The sequence below is a fragment of the Mycteria americana genome, chromosome 2, assembly GCF_035582795.1.
Source record: "Mycteria americana isolate JAX WOST 10 ecotype Jacksonville Zoo and Gardens chromosome 2, USCA_MyAme_1.0, whole genome shotgun sequence".
Classification (NCBI taxonomy): Eukaryota; Metazoa; Chordata; class Aves; order Ciconiiformes; family Ciconiidae; genus Mycteria; species Mycteria americana.
The window spans coordinates 154,406,930-154,431,408 of record NC_134366.1 but is presented as its reverse complement, the minus strand read 5'-3'; the positions used below and the strand labels follow the sequence as shown (position 1 = coordinate 154,431,408).

General features: G+C 41.3%; 1 protein-coding gene across 9 annotated transcripts in view; it reads right to left on the bottom strand.

The window, feature by feature from the left end:
- Nucleotides 1-24,479, bottom strand: part of OXR1 (oxidation resistance 1) — a 442,087-nt gene that overhangs the window by 369,035 nt on the left and 48,573 nt on the right. Inside the window, exon 1 of one of the 9 annotated variants that reach the window (XM_075495123.1) lies at nt 14,968-15,130. The exons of 6 other annotated variants lie outside the window; for them this stretch is intronic. The gene's annotated coding sequence lies outside the window, so the exon portion shown is untranslated. Of the gene's footprint in view, nt 1-14,299; nt 14,578-14,967; nt 15,131-24,479 lie in introns of those variants that run through there. 2 more of the 9 variants (XM_075495120.1, XM_075495122.1) reach the window with 2 other exon arrangements.

Genomic DNA, 24,479 nt, shown 5'->3' with positions numbered 1-24,479 from the left:
CCTTTGATAATAGTAGCTTCACCAGGTGTATTTATGCATAAGTTCATTTTTGGGAGGTGGGGGAATGAACAGAAATTATCAATACCTGTTTTAATAGATATCTGTAAACAGATGTTGTAAAAATACAATTGTCTCCCTTACACACTGCTACCTAGAGAGACTTGAGGAAATAACTATTCACAGCAGTTACTGTGCATGTCCGGTCCATTGCAGCTTAGTTCCACATTACCAAGTAGCCAGAAGGTAGAGGACAAAAAATACATATGGACTTAATTTTATTAAATATAAACATGTAATGTTTGCTTCCCTATTGATGAACAGAAGGTAGGAACATTCCCCACACATGGATCAAAGCTGTTAGCAATACACTATCTGACCCTTCACTAACACATGGGAAGAACCTATCTTTCACCACCTGTTGATTTGTGGAGCTGATTAAAGGAAAATTATCCAGCATCTTCCATATGTTAAAATAGAATGAGTCAGTCAAAGTCTGTCTCCCATGGCTCTGTTCTAGACCCCAGACCCTGCTGAAGTAGCTCTTTAAAGGAAGGGTTACATTTCTTTGTTTCAATGAGGAAGTACTGTTGTTCTGTACAGTTTTATTTGGTTTAGCTTGTAAATTCATAGTAATGACTTCTAACATTAGCATCTGTTAGTAGGAAAGGATCAGAACTACAACTTCCAAACACAGATAACTTGCGCAAGGAGGAAAAAACCACAAGCTTAGGCATGAATTTCAATGTAGTAGTACTCTGTAACAGACTAAGCCACCATCTCTGTAATCTCCTGTCCCAAGCTCTATTAATTAATACTTTAATTTAAACTTGGAATTAAATGTTGTTCTTGTAGCTCACCTTTAACCAACTGTACTCAAGTCATGCTTTATGTGACTGGGCTCACAGATTACTACAATTTTTAAAGCATTCTCCTAGTGGTCTCACATAAACTACTTTTTTGCATCAGCATTTTTTACAAAAAAAGTGTAAAAAATAGTGTGACCTATTAGCAATACTAAAACTGTACCCATACTGTCCAAAGATTTAAGAAAAGCAAAGCATGCAGAGCCAGGCTAGACTATTTAGTTGAGGGGGGAAGAATTTTTGAGCCAAATGGTCACTTCAGATCCTTTGTTGGGATTCATAATTAGGAGTCATGCACTCTTACAAATACATGAACTCATTATTGCATTGTATAAATGCAAATGCTCATTTGCACAGAGTCAAACTTTTTGTTCATGCAAAGTGATGCATGTATTTTATTGATCTATAAAAGAATCTTCTCTTCAATACCAAGAGCCTAGTTGAGACAATATCAAAACAAAGTAACACAAAAGATTACAGTTAAAAAAAAGAACAGGAACTTCATCTAAATGTCACATGCTAATGAATGATCAATATAATATGATAGTGGTCTTGTCTTAGCTATGATGATCTACCAGCCAAATGAAGACGACCTTCTTGTGTTCCTCTGAAGTGCTCTTGCACAGCTCAATAGCTGTGTGTTTGAAGAAAGCATCTTAGAGGGTTATAGTCTGAAGTCCTTCAGGAATAATGTTGCATTTCTAGCTCAAGATCAAAAGTGGATGATTAGTTCAGTTTCTTTGGATAAAATACCATCATTTTATCTTTCTTTATCTGCTAAAGAGCTATGGTTAACAGTGCACCAAGAACAGACTGGAAGATGTAATAAGACTGTCATTCAAGTTAATTGGTTACATGTATCTTAAGCATAAACAAATTTGCAGGCTTCAGATGTGCTGCAGCTCAGAGATGGTCATAATCATTAATTTATCACAATTCAATTTTTATTGAATGCAATAGGAATCTTCCTAAACAAGGACACATGACAAAACACTAGTGGTTTAAAATTGCAACAGCCCAGAACTCCAAACAAACTTGAGTAATTTAATCCTGGCACGGAAAGGGAATGCTTGATGCACTGAAATTTGCGTGGTGCCACTGTGTAAGCACTGCGGTATAAAATGTCAGGTACAAGCACCTGGAAAACTACAAGCTGTTTATACCAGCTTCACTGCTTCACACCATCTCAGTCTGTATTTCTGTAGATTGGCACAATTTATATTAATTTACTCATCAAAAAGCCATTATCTTCACTTTTTTCCAGGCAACTCTTTAAAACCCTTCTAATAAGCATGTGGTTACACAAAGTGACTTAACTCATATGCATTAAAGCACATTGGTGACTGCTTGTGCCCTCACACAGGTATAAATCTGACTCATTCTGGCCAATGTGAATTAATTCACTTTGAAAATATTTACAGACCTTTGGGAAAAAAGAGATACTGTGCTTGTCATAGGAAGTTATTTAAAGCCAACTCCTCCTATAATCTAAAGAGCTATTGGTTTACTTAGAGGTGTGTATTTGGAAAACTAAAAACAGAAAACTGACCTACAATGTGATTGGCTATTACAAGGAAGTGGAATAAATACAGGAATTTTAAAAAAAGATTTTTTAAATTTTTATTCTTCCTCCTCTTGGATTCACTCAGACAGCAAGAGAAACAGGTACTTTTGCAATAGTGAGTTGTAATTAAAATAACTGGGAAGGAGAATTAGAATGCAGAAAGCAATTAGCAGTTACTATAAGAATTTAGAAGAGGTGACAGGGATCCTTTGCACATTTCATGGAGATGGAACGATTTTCTTCCTATCAATGCCAACTTTCAGATTTCCTCAAGATTTCATTTATTTCAGCTGAAGAAAGCCCTGTGAGTTCCAACCAGTGGTCTCATGTTCCTCAGAGGAGCTCACAGGGGATGACATGTAGTTCTTCCTTTGGGAAATTAATTTCTACTGCCCATTGCCACATCATAGAATGGTTTGGGTTGGAAGGAACCTTTAAAGGTCATCTAGTCCAACCCCCCCTGCAATGAGCAGGGACATCTTCAACTAGAGCAGGTTGCTCAGAGCCCCGTCCAACCTGACCGTGAATGCTTCCAGGGATGGGGCATCTACCACCTCTCTGGGCAACCTGTGCCAGTGTTTCACCACCCTCATCATAAAAAAATTTCTTCCTTATATCTAGTCTAAATCTACCCTCTTTTAGTTTAAAATCATTACCCCTTGTCCTATCGCAACAGGCCCTGCTAAAAAGTCTGTCCCCATCTTTCTGATAAGCCCCCTTTAAGTATTGAAAGGCTGCAGTAAGGTCTCCCTGGAGCCTTCTCTTCTGCAGGCTGAACAACCCCAGCTCTCTCAGCCTTTCCTCACGTTCCATCCCTCTGATCATTTTCATGGCCCTCCTCTGGACCTGCTCCAACAGGTCCATGTCTTTTCTGCACTGGGGACTCCAGGGCTGGACACAGTACTACAGATGAGGTCTCACCAGAGCAGAGTAGAGGGGCAGAATCACCTCCCTTGACCTGCTGGCCACGCTTCTTTTGATGCAGCCCAGGGTATGGTCAGCCTTCCGGGCTGCAAGCACACATTGCTGGCTCATGTCCAGCTTTTCATCCACCAGTACCCCCAAGTCCTTCTCCACAGGGCTGCTTTCAATCCCTTCATCTCCCAGCCAGTATTGATACTGGGGATTGCCCCAACCCAGGTGCAGGACCCTGCACTTAGCCTTGTTGAACCTCATGAGGTTCACACGGGCCCACTTCTCAAGCTTGTCCAGCTCCCTCTGGATGGCATCCCTTCCCTCAGACGTGTCAACCACACCACTCAGCTTGGTGTTGTCTGCAAACTTGCTGAGGGTGCACTTGATCTTGCTGTCTATGTCATTGACGAAGATATTTTACAAAACCTTTGCCTTTGGGTATACCAGAGAAACAAAAGTGGTTAGAAGTGACTGAGGGCATAAAACGGGATTGGAAAGAGCAGTAACAAGTTTGCATTCTGCCTGTGCTACAGTTTTAGGACATGTCTCTTATATAGGACCCTGAAAACTGGGGAAAAAAGAAGATGGAGGAATTTGGGGAAAATACGTATGGGGAAGTAAGAGTATCTTTTCTGGGTATTTCTCAGTACAACTGTATATTTGCAGTACCTCCCCTTTAAAGCTTCAGTGAGGTCAAGCCTGATCTCTCGGTACAATCTGAGCCTTGCTCAAAACTTACTGCAACAGTGGCTAAGAGGAACATTAGGAGATGGTGACAGAACAGCAGAGAGACAATTTGGTGTTCACTGTGCCATGTTCCTGTGCCAAACTAGATACACAGGTAGTCTCTGATTACATTTCATCACTGCATCACTGTCCTTCCAAATACTGCAAGCTCCTTCCACCCATGCAGCTTCTCCACCTGGGCAACTCCATCCGCTGCCACCATCACTATTTTCACCCATTTTGCAGACCTTTGCTAGTGCTACTGGATACAATGTATGTATATATTAATCTTCCAGCAGACAAGTAACGTAATTTTGATGCATAAAGCTGTATTTCCTTCATGGAGTGTAAGGAAAAATATCATACTCACCAAGACCAAGACCACTCGTATTTTAATTCTGTCTCACTTGCTCCTGTCTGTGTTTACTTACTCTCCATTATTTATATGTAGCAATGATTATGAGGACAGTTTCACAGATCTATTTTCCCATCGTCACATTATCACTACAAGGAGTTTTTCTCCCCTTCAAAGACATCCTAAGTCAGAAGGCTGGTTGGAGTTTGATGAGGACTTCAGTAGGTACCAACCCCTCATATACTGTGGCTGTTATTTTCACAAAGTTAAGAACCACAGGTCACCAAATGTCTAAACAATGTTTTCAAAGAAGACACGTAAACAGCTCTATACAGTTTTCAGCTATGTGTTCACATAGCATTGCTTTCCACCAAGACTGCATCAACGTTCTGTGAACAGGAAGGACACCAGTTAGTGAGTAAGCATTTAAGGTATCCAGTGTCTAGTCTGATCAGAGTTGTTCAGTCCATGGCCTTATGGTACTCTACTTAAGCTCTGCTAGGATGCCAGAAGCATTAATTTCCTCATGAGCCTCTCCAAGGTGATCATCACCACAGTATTAGAGTATTTAGCCAACATTAATGAACTTATCTTCTCATATCATGCTATGTTGTGCAGTTAGTATTGTCTTCATTTTACAGATACAGACTTGAAGAATAGAGACTAAAGTTAAACGGAAAAGTCTTCATTTACTTTGGATATCCAGGCAGCTTCAGCTCTAATATTTTAAGGGTCAGAAATACAAGTTTACAATAATAAATAAGAGGAAGAGGTAGGGGGTTGTGAGGAGGTAGAACAATGAGGTGAAATACCCTTAACAACGGGCTTGCCTGAATTACAACAGGACAGGAAGAACCAGAAACTTTGGATTCCTTCTGGACTCTGTAAAGCCCTCACAAGACACGGACTCCACTACTTGCACGTCCTCCCAGTTGCCCAGTGCCATTCTCATCTTCCCTCAGCCCCATCCCGTCACCACCCTCTGACAACCTCATCCAACCAACACTAAGATTTTGTCCAGGCAGCTCATCCAAGTCCTAATCTGATCCAAAGCCAAGACCTTCTCTCTCATGGTCCCCAGCTCCAAGGACAGCTCTTTTTGCTTCAGCATTTCAGTCAGGATGGTTGCTTATAAGGTTACCTGAACTCCAGGCACATGCCCGTGCCTCAATGCTTTAAGAACATTAAGAACACAAACAACTTAGCCAAAATTTCACTTTTTTTCAGTCACCACTGCCATAGACAAGAGCTGCAGAAAAGAGCAAATGCTGGATAAGTCCTGCTTGACACTGTCTTCTTAGATGTGAGTACACACACTCAGCTGAAAAGAAAGTTGTGCCCTCTGGGACCCCTGAACACAGGGACACTTTGAATGGGAAGCCGTGCCTGGAGGCAGATTCTCAGATGCAATGCAGCACAGTGATACTGCTACTGCTTTCCACCCAACACTTCAAGTACAGTCTGAGGATAAAGTACGCACAAGGATACACTGGGAAAGTACATAAAGCAGCTATTATGGCAGGGACACCTAAGAAATATCTTATATTCAGAGCCTCAGATTGATAATCTATATTAACAGTTTAATTTGAAGATAAACATAAAACACATACTTTAATTCTGTAAAAACAGCTGATTGTGTGTAGCCCTCCAAAACAAGTAAATACACACATGCTCCACTGTAGAGAGCTTACAACGGGGATACACAACATACAGGAAAACACTGGGAAGTAGTAAATAGAAAAATCGATTGAACAGTGAAACTTCAATAAATGTTAGTTCCACTTCAGAACTTTCCTTACAATTTCTTATACATAGCTATTCCACTGTTTCCATTCTAGAGGTACCGAAGTTGTTCACTGCTTCAGGTAAAATTTCTCAGTGGAGCATAAACTCAGGTTATAAGCTTTCAGGTGAGGTAGACCTTAGTGAAAAAAATAAGGAAAAAAAAAAAAAGGAGGTATGACAGTTTGCATATGGAAAAGAGTTTCACAGTCAACTGTTCCACATGGACCAGCTAATTCCTGCTACTACCATCCTTTCTGGCATATGGAAAATGCATGCAAAGAAAGACACAATTTATTTTTGCCATGGTGATATACTAATGGTAACAGAAGGTATGAGTGGGACTTCTATCAGTGGTTTAAGTCCACACTTAAAATTAGTGTAATTCTTTGGAAAATATTCAAGCAGAAAGTACCACAAAGTCTTGAGGTTTCATCTAGAAGTGAGACTGACTACTAATGAATTAGCATTAGCCCTATGGCCATAACATTTCACCGCAGTTAGTGTTCATACCAACTCTAGGAAAAAGAAAAAAAAATAGTCATAATCCCAGAGAAAATTATTGAAAACCCACAGATACTAACGATAAGATCCCAAAGGAGAATTAAAGCCAGAAGAAACAAATATATTTTGTTTCCCATTGCATCCATTTTCCTTGGTATTGCTGTTTGTAGTCCTGGATAAGAGCTGTTTCCTTCTCTAAAGAGGATTTAAAAGCTGGTACAGCTTCTCTTTTCAGAAGCTACAGAAGCTGTGGTAATCATTGATTAATCATCTTGGAATGTGCTTGTATCAACAACATGGATGTCCTGACTTTTCAGTGCAACAAAATCCATAAGACAACTTGGAATTCAACTGCCAGAGATTCAGATGACTGAACAGATTAGGTTTACATCAAGAGTATATAAGTATCAATTTCTGAAATATAACAGTATTAATAATTTAAAATCACAAAGGAAATATAAAGAAGACTCACAAGTGAATCCAATTTCACTGCAGCGACTATAAATACTAACATTTTAGTATGCTCTGTATTATTTATGAAATGTGAAGATGATTTATTACCAGGCTTTTGTGCAGATACGGTTAGATTAAGGAATAACTAATAATGTATTTGCTGTTATTTTAGAAGGTGTCTCCATGGAATCTGGTTGTGTTACGCCTTGGGGAAAAAAAAAGTTCTGACTCTAGTATCAAAGTCTTATCTTTATGTGCATGTCACGTTATATAAAGGTTTCTGGACACTTATTAGCTACATGAGTACTTAAGTGAACTACGTTTTACCTATGAATTTGTTTCACATCTATGCATCCCAAAAGCATTTTATACAAAGGACCACAGGAGACAGATGATTCTTCTTCTCCTCTGTTTCCACAACTCAAGTTCATAGTGAAATGAATGGGAATTGTATACATAAAGTGTCTAGAAAGAAAAAGTATAACAATTAAACAACCATGCTATATGTTCACATAGCTTTTTTTTTTTTCCCTCCAAATTTGGTGTTTTAAACAGGTGAGATCACCCACTGAAGACAGACAAGATGGTTCCTAGTAATCTGTCCCAATGGCTGCAAGAACACCTTCCAAAACAAAAGTGTGTACAAATAGTACCACTGAACAAACAAGGTACCTACACTACCAAGAGGCAATACTTTGTCTTCCAGAGGTATCCCAAGTTTGACACAGAACTGCTACAGCTTTGCCTTACATGCTCAGTAAGAAATACCGCATGTCCACGATTGCATAAATGTCAACTGTGCCTTTACAGGGACACAAAGGGTATGTCCCAGGCTGACCCAAGGTGTTACTCTCTCATCACTGATTACTGAAGAATGTGTCAACTACAACATGGGGATGAAACAGATGAAACAGTGGATCTTACACGACTAAGGCTCTTATCCACTGACCAACAAAGTTCCCGTCTTCCACTGAAAACGGTTGTCCTGGTTTCAGTTGAGATAGAGTTCATTTTCTTTATAGTGGCCGGTATGGGGCTATGTTTTGGATTTGTGCTGAAAACAGTGTTGATAATACAGAGATGTTTTAGTTGTTGCTGTACTAGTCAAGGACTTTTCAGCTTCCCGTGCTCTGCCAGGTGCAGAAGAAGCTGGGAGGGGACACAGCCAGGATAGTTGATCCAAACTGACCCAAGGGCTATTCCATACCACATGACGTCATGCTCAGTATATAAAGCTGGGGAAGAAGAAGGAAGGGGGGGACATTTGGAGTGATGGCGTTTGTCTTCCCGAGTAACCATTACGCATGATGGAGCCCTGCTTTCCTGGAGATGGCTGAACACCTGCCTGCCCATGGGAAGTAGCGAAGGAATGCCTTGCTTTGCTTTGCTTGCGTGCGCGGCTTTTGCTTTCCCTATTAAACTGTTTTTATCTCAACCCTCAAGTTTTCTTACTTCTGCTCTTTCGATTCTCTCCCCCATCCCATCGGGAGGGGGAGTGAGTGAGTGGCTGCGTGGTGCTTAGTTGCCGGCTGGGGCTAAACCATGACAACGGTCTTGCTTTGCTAACATCAGCTAAAGCTCTGCTTAGAGTGTTCAAAATTTCCTCTTTCATTCGTCTTTCACTGTTGATCACTGATAGATTTACTAGCAAAGTATTAAAAACTTGTACCTACTTCACCATTAAAGACTTCTTTATGTTCTCTCCCTCCCATTAGGGCACTGACTTTTTTTGCCCTAATAATTTTATTTGTGTGTGACGTTACTGCACATTCAGGAAAAGCATTTGCATCCAGTACGCAACAGTAGGTGTAACTTCCAAGTGACAGAAAACAGAGTAACTGACTAGTCTCAAAAATTAAACAGGGCTGAAAATATACAAACAGCAAGAGATTTGATGAGCTCAGTCTTATCAAGAGATCCTCATCAATCTATACTTTCACAGAAAAAACTATTGGACAATATGTAGCTCTTTGAACAGGCAGATAGTCAGATCTGATAGCTGGAAGTTGAATAAAAACAACACCAAGCTAAAAATAAGTTATTAATAGCAAACACTTAGGCTAATTAATAACTGGAAAGCTCACAATGGATTTGGATGCATTCACAAGTGTTAAGAAGGGCTTACTCCAAATTTTTAAATGAAGAGTAACTTTTTTTCTAAGTGGTAACTTTCATTCAACCAAGAATTTACTCAGAGTCTGCCGGTTTCTATTATATGGGAAGTCATTGCACATGTCCCTCTGATTTTATAATGCCCGTGGTTGTGCTGTGGGAATCCCCTTGTTTCCTCACAAGTTTTAAGTTTAACTCTCCTTTTCAAATCAGTCAGTCAGGCTTCCAACATTGATTAGCTATTACTCAGTAAGTACTTTTACTTCATCCCTAATCTTAGGGGATGAGGGGAGAACCGGACCCTGTCGTGGCAGCTAAACACCATGCAGTCGTTCGCTCACTCTCCTGCCCGCAGTGGGATGAGGGAGAGAACTGGGGGAGAAGAAAAAAAAAAAAGAAAAGTAAAATTCGTGCGTTGAGATAAAGACAATTTAATAGGACAGAAAGGACGAGAAAATAAAAATAATAATGATAAAAGAATATACAAAATAAGTGATGTACAATGCAATTGTTCACCACCTGCCAACGGATGCCCAGCCAGTTCCTGAGGAGCGATCGCTGCCCCCTGGCCAACTCCCCCAGTTTATATACTGAGCATGACGTCCGTCATATGGTATGGAATAGCCCTTTGGCCAGTCTGGGTCAGCTGTCCTGGCTGTGCCCCCTCCCAGCTTCTCACTGGCAGGGCATGAGAAGCTGAAAAGTCCTTGACCTGTGTAAGCACTACTTAGCAACAACTAAAACATCAGTGTGTTATCCACATTATTCTCATCCTAAATCCAAAACACAGCACTATACCAGCCACTAGGAAAAAAAATTAACTCTATCCCAGCCAAAACCAGGACAGATCCCATCATATGGAACAAAAGGGTCATAAAAGCTTACCAGAAATATATAAATCAGCTTAGACTTATCAGTCCAAGCCTGAAAAACAACTGGATCCAGCAAAAAGAAAATAAAAAGGAGACTGGTATACCTTTCATGGCCTCAAGCTATTCAAGGAGTACTCACTCAAATACACTTGTCACATAACACCACAGCACATTTTATCCTGCTGCTCAGAATCCCATTTTTTCCCATGTTACCATCCCTGGGCTATGTGGACAACACATTACACTGGTTCCAGAGAAGGCATAAACCTTTGTTTTGTGACAAACGGCATGTTTGTAAGCTGTGTTCAAGGCTCTGCTGGGAACTCCACTACGAGACACATCCAGCTTGTGGGTAGCTGTCCTCTCTTCTCTTTGCTCCCATTTCTAATCCCCCTCTTTTTGCATGATTTCTCAAGCATCAAATGATAAAGATGCCCGAGTGTATTCCTGAGGAGTAACAAAGTGAAGCCGAATAGTCCTTTCCCCTCATGCCATTTGAGAGTTAAGGAGCCAAAATTCCAATTTGTTCTCAGTACAATAGCTGTGGAAGATTAACACAGGTTTATGTATTTTCCTCCCTACTTCTCTCTTCTCTCTCTGATTTTTTCTTCCTCTCCAAACCCTATTATAGGCACTAGAATAACAAAAAATAGCAAATACTCCTTCTATCTCTGTTTTGCTAGAGCAGTGTAAGAAAGCAAGAGCAGGAGGTCATCACTTGCTTCAATGTGTAATTGAGAGATACAGGCAGTAACCTTAAGTACAGGAGAAACTCACTAATTGTACTGCTGCAGCCACAGATAAGCTCTCTCTGTGACAGATGCCTCTGCACAATCTGAAAAGATTTTGACCTGCAGATCCAGTGACTTCCTGTCTTAGAAACTGTATGACACATCCATAACATATCATGAGATATCCAGGAGATACTCAAGATTAGACATAGATATGGAGAAGGTAAAACTGGTAGGAGCAGATGCTAGAATAAAAGGGTAATTTACAGCTCACTGCTGCAGTACACCACGTGAGCATCTGTTCCTGGCACAAAACACCACCAATGAACTCAAGACAGCAGTGTCTTTTTTGAACACTTGCAGGTCTTCCCCAAGAGCTTCGGAGCACATGCAGTTCTTTGCCTATCCCCAACTGCTCCTTCTGCCTCTGATGGCAACAGTTCACACAGCAAAGAAAGACACCCTACCTTAATGAATATCTGCTGCAGTAGACAAGGAAGCCATCCTAAATGTAAGTAAATGGCTCTATTAAAACAAAAGTATCCATATCTCCTGAGTGAACCCATTCATGAACATGTAGCAATCTTGTGCTAACCTGACACCCAACCATGCTTGTCAGCAGTAACTTCTGTAAGGTTGTCACCTCCCATATGTGTTTCAATAATATGCTTAATTTAATATTTTTGCTATAGTAAGTTAAGAAACAACAGCAGCTCGCTAAAGGGTTAAGAAGAAATAAGTTACAGTAGCTCATCAACAAAAACGAATGCTAAGAGACCTTCTTGCGAATTAACAGCTGATATGTAATGCTGACAATCCTAGACTACTGCCTTCAGCTATCAACCTTACAGAATAATCACTTCCCTATGAAAATTTCCTAGGGCATTATTACTACTATTTTTTTTAATTAAATTCAACTAAAAAAAAAAAAAAGTATATCTGCATCTCTTTCCATAGTTCTGTTATTCCCCAAAGTCCTGGGAGGATGAATATATATGATTTCCTATAATGCGAGATGACATACTTTATTAAAAAAAGAAAAAAATGGAAGATATTTCCTTAGATTAAGCGAATAATGGAGAAATAAGAGTTTTCCAGGGAAGACATGCATGGAGAAAGAAGATTAGAGTTACTTTTTTCTGCCTGAAGGGAAAAATAACTATATGCAAATGCTGCAGCTGCTAACTAGATGTTCCCAAAAATTAATGTGTAACCCTGCTGCCACTCAAATAATTTTCTCATTTCCAGTAGTTGGGCTCAAACCTGGACAAGAAATGAAGAATCAACTGAGACTCTACAGGAATTATACCACAGCATATATTCTAAGGATATGCTTATGTGCTCTATCTGCATACGCTTTGACTATCAAAGAATGTTTATATGGTTAGGAAGCCCAAATAATTCTATTAATCTGTATGAGCTCTGGAACTATAATAGGAAGTATTAATATGTCGTAACAGTAAAATGCAACACAAATGACACCTATTAAACAAATTATTACTCCAAGAGCATAAGGAAAGGCATTTTTAACACTCAGATTTCAAAGACTTCTGATATTTTGAACAATATTTTTGAAATACCTAGTGTTATTTCAGCTCAAATCTAATTACAGGAGAAAAATGGCAGGTTGCCACACACGAAAATTTCCCTCCTTATTTTTCACTATGTCGTCAACATAGGTAACACAAGCTGTTCTTTCCTGCTGCATTCTCTTATGGTCTTGTGCAGCAGGCAAAAGGCATCTACTCAAGAATTCTTTTTTTTCCCCATTATTGCATACTCATAAAAACGGAACTGACAGGACAGCAGCTTATGCGTGCACAAGTCAGATCCCAATCACACACACTGACTGGCTTTCAGAAACCCACAGGTCAATTGTTATTGTTTGAGGGGGTTGTCAGGGGCGGGGGGGTAGGGGGGTGTGTTTCATTTGGGAGAGGGGAAGAGTTGCACAGCTACAGAAACAATCACACAGCAGTCCTCCTGTCTCCACTGCAGTTAACAGTAATTAACAGAATCAAGAATATACACAATAGGGATGGCAAGGTCTGAGTCTTTAACTACTTTAAAATACATCTAAATTTTGATGAGGCTTAACGTGCAGACATTTAAGCTTATATGAATACTCATCTCTGAGTACTGCACCAAATCTAAATCAATGTGCAAAGATAATCATGCCTATAAGTGTCAGAAATCAGGTCATTAAACTGAGAATACCTACCGGAATGGTCTATGAAAAGTAAGACAGACTGTCCACCAAGAGCACCTCACTGGCCCTCGCTTAGTCCAATTCTTTCACCAGTGACATGCTAAGCAGCAGAATTTTAGAAAGCTCCTCAAATTCCCCTTCCCTAATCATTTTAATTAGATGGCTCTCTTAATACAACTTTGCAAACAACAACGACCCCCCCCTCTGGATAGGGAAGCAGTTTCCAAAACCCTTTCTCATTTCAGAGCACAGGAAAAGAAATTAACTAAATCATGCCACTTTCAAACGTTACGTGAAGAACTTTACATTCCCTAACATCAGTAACAAATAGTATTCAAACTCACTTTACATGTGAAAGGAACAAAAATAGAATAAGCATTTTTTAAACGAATAACAAAATCCCATTTTCAGAGGAAAAAACCTCGGGGCATAGTTTGGCATGCCTTTGCTACTGACAGGTAAGTTAAAATACTGCACCCCTGCTAAACTATAAGAAGACGCAGAATGAATTGTCACACGAGGAAGCAAAAAACGTATGTCATTACAGGGTCTCTCAGCAAACACTTTCTTTCCTACGGTACCATCTGTTAAATCAGAAAGTCCTCTAAACACCACAGCCTGGCTAATTCTGATGATGCACTAGCTGCGCGGCTACTTGCTCGGTATTTTCGTATCGCGCCCTCTTCGCAGCGTAAGCGCAGCCTCCCGCTTCTCTCTGCGGCGCTCGCAGCCGCGGACCGCGCTCCGACCGCGCCGGACCGGACCGCGCCGGACCGGACCGTCCCTCTCGGCGGCGGGGGCCGCGCCGCGGCGGGGTCGCCACACGCACCTGAGGAGCCGCGCTCAGCCGCCGACCCGCGCAGCGCGGACCCGCCGTGGCCGGGCCGAGCCGGCAGGCCGCGGCCCGCGCCCGAGGCGGCAGGACCCGGCAACGCGGGGCGAGCCGCTGCCCACCGGGGCGGCGGGGCCGGGCCGCGGGCAGCCGAGAAGTTGCGGCGGCCCCGCGGGGCGCGCAGCGAGGCGGTCGGGCAGGCAGGGGCAGGGGCAGGCTGCCGCGGCGCGCGTCCCGCCCGACGCCAGCCCCCAGGGGCAGGGGAGAGCCGAACTCCGAGCCCCTGCCCTGGGCCGCCCCTGCCGCGGGGAGGCGGCACCGCTGCCCCCCTCCGCCCGCCCGGCCCCGCGGCGGGCACCCCGCGCCCGCGGAGAAACTTACTTGCGGGCGGCGGCGGCGGCGGCGGGCGCCGCGGAGCAGCGGCGGCACCACGCGCCTCCCTCACGCGGACCGCGGCCGCGCGCCCTCCTTCCCGCCCTGCGAGCGCGGCGCGCGAGCGCAGCCCCGGCGCGGCGGCCGCTGCCGAGCGGGTTCGGACATGCTCAGTCCCCCCGCCGTCGCCGTGCGGAACCTACCACCGGGGGGGGAAGGGGGGGGAGCACGGAGAAATAGGGGGCAGAGCTGGATGCTACCAAGAGGATGAGCTAAAAATAGGCGCCGCAGCCAAGAACAGCTGGAGCTTAAAGGGGCAGGGGCGGCCCCGCTCCCCGCAGCCCCGGGCAGGGGGCGGCTCCCCGGGGCGGGGGTGACCTCCCGCCGCGCGGTCCACCCCGCGGTGCCAGAGGAGAGGCACGGAAAGCGGCGCGATGCCTGCGCTACCCGCGCCCGCGTCCTGTCCGCGCCCGTGCAGTGGCAGCCCTGCGGTACGCCCGGCTGCCGCTGCTCCCGCCGAAGCCAGCCGGGGTGCGCACCGCGCGGGGCGGCCCCCGGGCGGCTCTGCGGAGCTTCTGATGGGGCGGCGGGCGGGCTCTGCCCACCCCTCACCCCAGCGCCGGGCCCCTCACCCCAGCGCCGGGCCGGGCTGCGTACCTCAGGGCCGGGCAATTTACCTCAGGGCCGGGTCCCGCCGTGAAGCGGCGGCTTCAGAAATCAGGTCTAGAAAGTGTGGGAGAGGGTGCCAAGCGGCATTTTCATGCAGTATGTCTCAGGAGACATCTCCATCCTCCTCTGAGGTGTTGGGTTCTGTGGACGAGGCTTGAGGAGAGGCAAACTCACACTGGCTCGCCAGTGAAGCCCAGAGCAGTCAGATGAGAATGTGACAGGACCAAGGCAAAGGGTTTGCGCAACAGCCCCCTGCACATGGATTTCGAGGCTGGAAGATCTACGTGACAAGAGAAATGACATGATCACACTCTCACAGACACTACTGTGTTTCAAACCTAAGAGCTGTAGATAATTGTTAGAAATGAAAAGCTCCCCAAGTATTTGTGAATGGCAGTTTCTGATGCGTTTTTTAAGCCGTGGCTTATCATTCCCTGCCTTCCTAAAAGACCAGTAAAAATAAACATGACAACACCACATTGTTTTAGATTTATAAACATACTACCAAGCCTAAAATTATATTACCCTAGCAGGAGTTCGGAGTTTTTGCTGAATTCTGCTTTTACAGATACAGAAAATTGCTGCTGCACAAAAAACATCTTTACAGTATGAATACTAAATAAGTTCTCACTCAGAAAAGAATATCAGACAACATCTGCATAATGATAACTGGCTGCTCTGGTGACATAATGTACAATAGTATGTACGGTCAAGATTACCATGTTAAAAAAGTTTCATCTATTTCAGCAGACATGAGAGGAGAGCACTGGAAGTTTATCTTAATCTGAACTCTAACACAACCTTCAGCAAAACTACTGCAGAAAAAAAAGCTCACTTACATGTAGGTGAGTATAATCAGGAAAGGAAATGTTACTTGTCAGTAATGTCAAATAAAGTGAGAGCAAGGAAGCAATTTTCTTCACAGACTGACATACAATGGGATAACTTATTAGACAAGATTATGTAGGCAACTCTGCTGCAGTACTTTAAGAAACAAAAGATGATGTCACAAAGATTATAGTATTAAAAAGGGAATGAATCATGTTCACTAATTGTCTCCTCATTCTGTGTTCTCTGTAAGCCATGAGATACGCCATATTCTGTAGTCCGTGCCTAACAGCAGCCTTCACACTATATATTATAAAAAATTGCAAGCTATGCAGCATGCATAACTGTACAAAGTGATGAAAAAAAATAAATTATGTAATTCTTTCACCTGGAGCTATTGATCTTGAGCTAGACAGCAGGGGAAATAGAAAAGGCAGTTTTCTGAGTGCAGCCTCAGATTTGGGATAACAGAGGACTAATGTATTTCTGGCCGCAGCTGGAGCTCTGCAGGCACAGTAGGCAGCCTCTGGAGAATTTCCTAGAACAGTTTGCACCTTCACCAGCATACAGCTCTAGATAAATCAGGAGACCGAAAGATGTCCTGAGTCTCAGGAGAGTAGCTTCCAACTGGGGAGTCTTACTGTCTAGGGAGGGCAGAAGACTGTCCATCATGGGAACAAATGTCTCTGTTAAAACAATGGTGAAGAAAACATTTTTTTTTTTAAGTTCTGCATTAACATTCTCTTCAGGGATAGCTATATTATCATCCTCCCATCTTTCTTTGTCTATGAGGAATCTCTTCAGAACTTGTCAAATATAGCTGCTTTTACAAGGAGAGATAAACATATATGGATCTTTCTTACCCAAGCCATGCTGTTATAAATTGCATGAAATTATAAAAAATTTTGCCAAAGATAAGAAGTTCTTATAATTCCAGCATTCAAAAGACAACAGCATCACCCAGATGCAAATTACCAAATTGGACATTACCAAGTAAAGTGGTGGCAGCATCTGCTGGGCCAGCCAGTGAACTATAAATTATTTAAAGGCAGACACCCATCTGAAGCTGGATGCTGTTCCTTTCTCCTTCCAATTTTACTCAGCAGAAATATCCACAGAGTTGCATTTTGTTCCTACACAGCAACAAAGATTTAAATATCCGCTATGCTGCTGTGCCCCTATCAGACGAGAGAAGAAGAACAATTCCTCAGCACGTAGAAGACGTGCAGCTTTGGTCTCCATGAATAGCACAGCACTTTACCAATCTCTCTTCATATTACTTGGGAAGGCTCTAGTAACATCTTTCTTTTTCAAATGTATCTCCTAGAATTCCACATTGCTGATGATCTGAGGCTGTGACATACCAGCGACTGGCTCTGGCTCTTAGACTTTCACCTCAGTCCTCTCAGTTTTCTCCTCTCATTGTTATTTTCACTCTCCTCCCTGATAGCAGCGTTCAGATTCTCTTCTCTACCCTCTCCTTGTGTAATTCAAAGCTTTCCAGCACCCTTACCTTTCAAGTTCACTGCCCTAGGTAACTTTGCAGTATAGTCAAGTACATAATCTTCCTGTGTGGTAGGTAGAATATGTCTTGTTTTGTTTTGGTTTTTTTTTTTTTTGATTGCTTACAGGACAAAACTCGTTTTCAAGGGACATAACTTGGAAGTTTTAGTAAAGATGTAGGGAAAAGGCAAAGGTTATTTCCTCATGGATTATGATCCTTTATGTGACCATTTCTTGTACATCCTTTTAAATTAAACACTACAGGGAGAGGGCACCAAACCAAAGTTCATATTATTAGGTACAGGAGAACAGAGAGACATGGACAGAGAGAATCCAGCTATCGGGCCGGGGCCCAAATGGGGGATGTTCTTCAGAGTAACAGAAAGGCTGGCATGATCAGTGTGTGTCCAAGGGAAGAGGAATAATTTTACTAGAAGATACTATCCAACTCACTGCTTTTGGGTTACAGTTAAGAAGCACAAAATAAAACTGGATGACTGGTGCTTCATAGTGCATGAAGAGGCATCCTAATTTTTATGCAATACTATCTCAGGCCTCTAAGCAAAAATATCTTTATTTTTTCCTTCCCCTCTACTGTTGATTAAATGCCCCTGAAATTAAACTCCTTCAGAAACAATTGTGAGAGAAAGATAAGGAAAATGAGCCCAACCTGAAACCTGAAAAGATTAGGAGAAAAATGCTTAGTGTCTGAACTACTGATTAAAAATGTATATCAGATTATGATGATGTACCTGTATCATAATTTTCAAAACCCATATCCAGTTAGTTCCAAAGTTTACGAAAATGTTTGGGACATTGTGTGGAGCAGGGGGCATAAGTCCATTGAATTTTAAGAAAAATCAGGGAACTAAAATAGAAAAAAGTACAAGGGGGGTGGTTGGAGTGGAGGAAAAGGAGCGTGTAAGGGCCTCCTGCTGTGGAGGTAGGTGTGGAGCAGGGATTGGAAGGGGACCAGCTCCCACAGAACCCCAACAGGCTGCAATTGGGGAAACCCCAGGATGGGGATCACAATGGGATGGTGGTATGGGGAGTAAAGCAAGGAATGCTGGCACGTGGGAGCAGGCATGTGGGGCACATAAATCTCCTTGCTGTGGAGACTACCTTTGGAGGGAATGGGAATAGAAAGCAAAGGAAGTTTTTGTTAGAACAGGAAAATAAGACATAGGGGATTGAGAAATGTGGGATTCCCTTAAGGAATAACGGGGACTATTACACAGATTCCCTGAAGTGAAGGGGAAAGAGAAGGAGGCACAAGGCATATGATAATACATTTATAGCAAATAATCTAAATTGTGCTTACATGAAACTGAACTCAGAGTTGGCAGCTACAACTCAGTAAAGAGTTCTTGGGGTCATCATTGACCATTATCTGAAGTTCTCAGTTCAATGTGCAGCAGTAGGCAAAAAAGCCAATGCATCATTAGGCTTCATCGGGGCAGAGGTAGCACTTTGTTGCTCTCTGCAAGCCTGAAGGACAGAGCTAGAAAAGGTACAAAGGCAACTGTCATGAGCAAGCAACTGCCTTGTGAGGGGAGAATGAAAGGGCTGGGACCCTTCAATGTGGAGAAGAGAAGCATAAGGGGGCACATGGCTGAGGTTTACAAAATCGTGAAAGCAATAGGTAAGACAAAAAGTGGATGAGAATGATTGTTCACCAAATTCCACAGTACTGGGTAAACTCAGTGAAACTATTACAAGTGTAAAACAGATGAAAGAAAGTACTTGCCTAAACACAGTGGGTACTAGTCTTCTGGAAAGTATTACCCCAAGAGGTTCTGGAGGCAGGCCTCATCAGCAGATTCAAAAAAGAATTAGCAAAATCCTTAGGCAACAGATGCGTAAACAGTAAGTGGAAGGGCTGGGAATCGCCTTCAGTATCTGGAATCCAAGAGCTGTGGATTCTAGGACAGTCCTAGGTGAACAGACTACGAAAAGTTTAGGCTGATATACTGTCTCCAAATAGCATCTCCTTCTGTCACTGCTGGAGACAGTATACTGGGCTAGATAATACCTGTGATAAATTCAATTGTTGCAAATTACACTGTGGGTGATCCCCAGGGTGGATCATACCCATGCTTTCAACCACAAGTATGAGCTCTGTTAAGTATAGAGGTAGCTAACGGCGTGCTGCTGTGTTATTTAGAATTTAAGGGTAATGCAGCAAAAAGCCTCTTTACATTTGACAAACCAAGATGTTATATAAAAATATCCCACTTTCACTATTAATATTCATTAAGCATGACTCGCAAAGGCCTTTGGAGGTTTGATATAAATAGCTTTCCCTGCACTGGAATTCACAATGGCCAAAATCCTATCTCCCATATAAGTCCTGAATACATAGGTACCTTGCGAGGGACATTTGGAAGATTTCTGAAGAAGAGTCTAACCACATCCCACAATCCTTGATAACTGGTGATTGTTACCATTGAGTGTCCACTCCATTTACCACCGCAGGGGCTCTGCTACCATACACTCCAGAAGAAATGGCCAGTGGACATGAGTGGTTTGAAACCCTTGGATATCCATCCTTCTGAAATCCATTATCTTTCTAGTATCTTTTCTTCTTCCCTGACCATGTCTAACAGCCATTTTTGCTGCTAACAGGTCAGTCTGTGTCAGTGGAAGACTGAGCAGCAGTTTTCGTTCCATGAGAGGAAACAAATGACAAACGACGTATTTTCTACAGCCTCCTGTTACAGATCAGAGCAAAGCAGAGGGGGGTTGTCCTGCCATTGCTACACAGAAAAGGCACTGACAGCAATGCAAGTGTTGCCCAGTGGATGAGTCTACATTCTTTCTTTAAAAAAGGTTTTGTATGTAAGAAATAGAGTTGTTAGGAGAAACAACTCAAAATATAGCTGAATTTCAAACAATGAGTTTCATATTAATTTCTTATTAATGTGAAAGGGAAATAACCTTATATACTAACCTAGGAAGAATAGAGAATGTGTTTGTACTCAGAGTAAGTTCAGCATTTCCAGCATTTCAAATTTGTTGCCCATATTCCCATCAGACATTTTCTTCACTGTAATCAATGTTTTTTTCCCAGTCAGTCTGCAGTAATGTACTTTTTACTGCCCTCTGTGGGCTTTGAAGTTTTTTTTCCTTAGACACTGGAATTTAAATATCCATCCCTGACTTCTTTAACTGAGAGTTCTGCCAGGCAGTTGGGGGCTTGGAGGTGAACATTTTACTTTAAGGTTGTGCGTGTGCTGTTCCCAGTAGTGTATAGGAAACTTATTCAGCTCATGCATTACTTTCACACATTATGCAGATTTGTATACGTGAGATTAATTTGCTTTGTTTTCAAAGACACCAATAATTGAGCAACGTGTTATGAACACAGTCACAGGCTTATATTACTATGTAAATGTATTAAATGCTTCAGAAAGATTTTCTTAGTACTCTTCAATAATAAAATAAATCATAGATCAGTTCCAGCCTTCTTTCAACATTACTGAAGTTGTGTCCCTGTAAAACAGAAAATCATAACTTTTCTATTATTTGATTATTGTAGGGCATACAAGTTGCAGTAGACATTATAACACCCCAAATAAATAGAGAATACGAGATCCTTCTTGTGGGAAGAAGTGCATGTATGCAGCAGTCTCCACCAGGAAGCTGCCGGAAGCATCTGTCTCTCGGAGAGCAGCAGTAAGAGCAGAGTGCTATTAGTGCTGCTATTAAAAACAAAAGAGAGAAGCGCAGCATACTACTTTGGGATCAATATTTAATCTAATATGGCCCCTTGATTTCCCTCAGTAATCTCAAACAAGTCATAGGGTTGTTTACAAAGGAAGATTAGGCGAGGTCCCTGGTAGCCAGCAGAGCCAGGCCAGGGGCATGCACTGATGTGACTGAGCTGTTGGCTGTCTTCTGTAAATTAGTATGAAGACTAGAAGTATACTGAGATCATCTATGATGTCACAGAAATCATACATCCCACTATTGTAAAAACTAACAGCAATCAAGGTATGATCATCTCAAAAAGGGAGGCCTCCAATAACCAACAGGGAATATACCATGGGGAAAAAATGCAGCTGCAAGTTTTCTTTGGAACTAATTAAAAACTTTCCTTCCATGCAATTTCCATGTGGATTTGTAAAGCAAAACCCAGTAGTAAAAAAAAAATAATAAAATTAAGGTCTTCAATAGCCTTTATTAAAAAAAACTTGCTGAAACTAACAATATCTCACGGATGCTGTCCTAAGGAGAATTAGTTATATGCTCTTAAAAGGAAGACATGTCAGTGTTTGATAGAGCCTTATGAATTTGCAATCAGCTCTGGGAATTGTGGTTTTTAACCACCTAGAAAACTGGTGCCACCATTTAAAAAAAAAAGCAACAAAACAATACAAACAAAAAACAATTGAAAAATTAAAGGGGAATGTTGCTTCTTAAATATTACATTAGATCTCTGCTGTTCTAACTCTGACAGAAAAATACTAAGATCCAGTAAGCCGAAGGTAAACTACTTCCACACTGGTTTAAGAATAAGTACGAAATTTAAATTCAAGCCACTGGAGAAAATTATTTTAGCTAAGCCAAGATCTATATCTATAGTGTATGTTCTGTTATATAATGACATATAGGCTGCCCAAAAATAGCTGGTAAAGCTGGTACTTGGAGTTGCATGTCAGTATTTGTATTCAGGCATCACGCAGTGTTAGCACCCAGCAAAAGCAATGTTAAGGAGCATGGACGATAGTAAAAGGCAAGGAAGGCACTAAAAGGACCATGAAACATTCATGCGTTGCACAGTTTGCTGATATATTAATGAAAATGAAGGAATCTGGCTATCTGATCAGATGTTCCCCTTGAGTACTTCACTCCTGGAATGACTGTGATAAAATTGCCTTGAGATTTGGTGATTTCACTTTGGGCATAACAGGCAGAATTCCTTTTGCATGTTTTGTGTAAGCCTTAAGAAAAACTACCTAGAATGAAGAGTTAACTACAACTGCTAGTTGTCATAGGTGTCCTTGGGAGCTTATTGACAAAGCACCAAGGTGATGGAAGTATTACTGTTGGTGCTGCAGACAACCACAGAGGTGTTTTAGGATCCGGAAAATCATAACCCTGCTTATCTGGTGTACGCAGCATAATAATACCAGTGCAGTAATACCAGTCTGGAGGTAAAAAAAGGGAAAGACTGGATTGCATGACTGACATGGCTACTATTGAACAATGTAAATATGTCTCAGCTGCTGAAAATTTCTTGTTCAACTCCAGCTTTGTTTGAAGCTAGACTAAAAAAATACATAAATAGACAAGCAAATTCTTCAACTACCATAAAAATGCTGAACTAGCTTAAATAAAAATTAAAATCTTCTATCTTTCGATAGGAATTATGTAAGAAACCCCTAAATTAAATAAACAAAAAACATAGGAAGAAAATGGGGAATTTTTTAGGAAAAAAAATCCTAATGTTTCCTTTTATCTGAAAAAAAGAAAAAACCCTCCTTCACATTTTGATCTTGAAATTTCAGAACCTGTTTACTTTTTCTTTAAAAAATTTATAGGTAATTTTTTAAAAATTTCATTTCAAAATAAAAAAATGATTCAAAATTGCAAAAGTGAAATATTTCAGAATTTTTCATTTCCATGTGGGAAAGAAAGGTGAAAAATACAGCACTATTTTCTTTTTTCAACCCAATTTTTAAAAGCTTTTAATCCTGTACCTGTGTTTTTGATACAATCCTCACAGTAAGTTTTCCCATTCTATACTTAACACCTGAATGTCCATACCGCTTTTTGCTGCTGCTGCGAATTCTTGGTTCCCATCATATTTTCTTTGCTGAATGATGCAGAGATAGATGACAGCTACTAGTAATGCAGCAAACAGCCCATAGCATATTTTTAAGCAATATTTAAGCCAATACAAACAGGATCTCTGATTGTTTTTCTCTTTGCTTCTTTGTTTGTTGCAGCAGAAACCTGCTGTTTCTCAGCAGGCTAGAAACTTCTGGCATCTTCTACTTTCAGATCCTGCATTGCAAATAGTTTCTTTTAAAAATGAAGACAAAGCATTTACAAAAACAAGTAAAAGGGTCACAGGTGCATGTTACTGTCTGTTTTTATTGTAGATTTTCAAAGGTTCTGACTCACAGGAGATATTTTTAGCTGTGCTTTTAACCACTTTTTCTGCTACGTTGCCTAGATGAAAATTATTTTAATAGTGGTTTGATCTTGGTGCTCATTTGAATTTAGATCCTTTGTCAAATAAGTTAATCTCTCAAATTTCTTTCAATACACAGATCTCTAGCTATCTGATTCTTATACCATTAAGCTTGCATTTCACAGGTATATTATTTACGTCTTAGGACAGAAAGCTCTTTAATTACGTTTTTGGATGTATAATATTCAATTACCAACTGCATTTTTGTAAATTCCAAAAAGGTGGCCGACAGGGCTGATAGAAAATTTGTGAGGTTTCATAAAATAAATACCCATGTTACTATTGTTTTTGTATATCTTAAAACATCATATGCTATTTATTGTTGACTCAAATAAGGTTTTTGTACAAGAGGCTGAAGTATAACTTCTGCTATTATAGGCAAAGTGAAGTCTAAATCTATAAGATTTTTAAAATTCTTAGAAAAACATCAGTTCATTTTAGATTTGTGTTCAGTCCTTGCTCATTTGTGAGTTCCAAATGCGAGTTCCAATTCCAATAGTTATTTTTATCTGTAAATTGATGACCATGGGGGATTACCTTCTGATTACGTGTTTATTTCTGATTTATTTCTTCTGATTAAAGTTTTATTTTAAGAATTACCATGTTTGGAGATATTTTGGAACAGACGTATTTGTTGGAAACATATCAGGGGGCAAAAGTCTGAAATGCAAAGTGATGGAAATAATGACCTAACAGATCTTCTCTATTTCTGATTTCTAGATGTTGTCACCTAAATTCATAAATATAACCAACTCACCCATTGATAATAATGAGTGATGTAAAGTGGAACAGGTATTGCAAAGTTTTACCAGGGACATGGAGAGCTCACTGTGTGAGAAGAGGAGGAACAGTTCGGCTTGTTTAGCTTTGTAAAACAGAGGTTGAGAGGAGAGATTATTACTTTCTCTAAATATGTAAAAGGAATGGTTATTGACAAGGAAGAACAAGTTCCTTCTCTAAAGGCAAATGTTAGTAGAGGAGCAAATTACT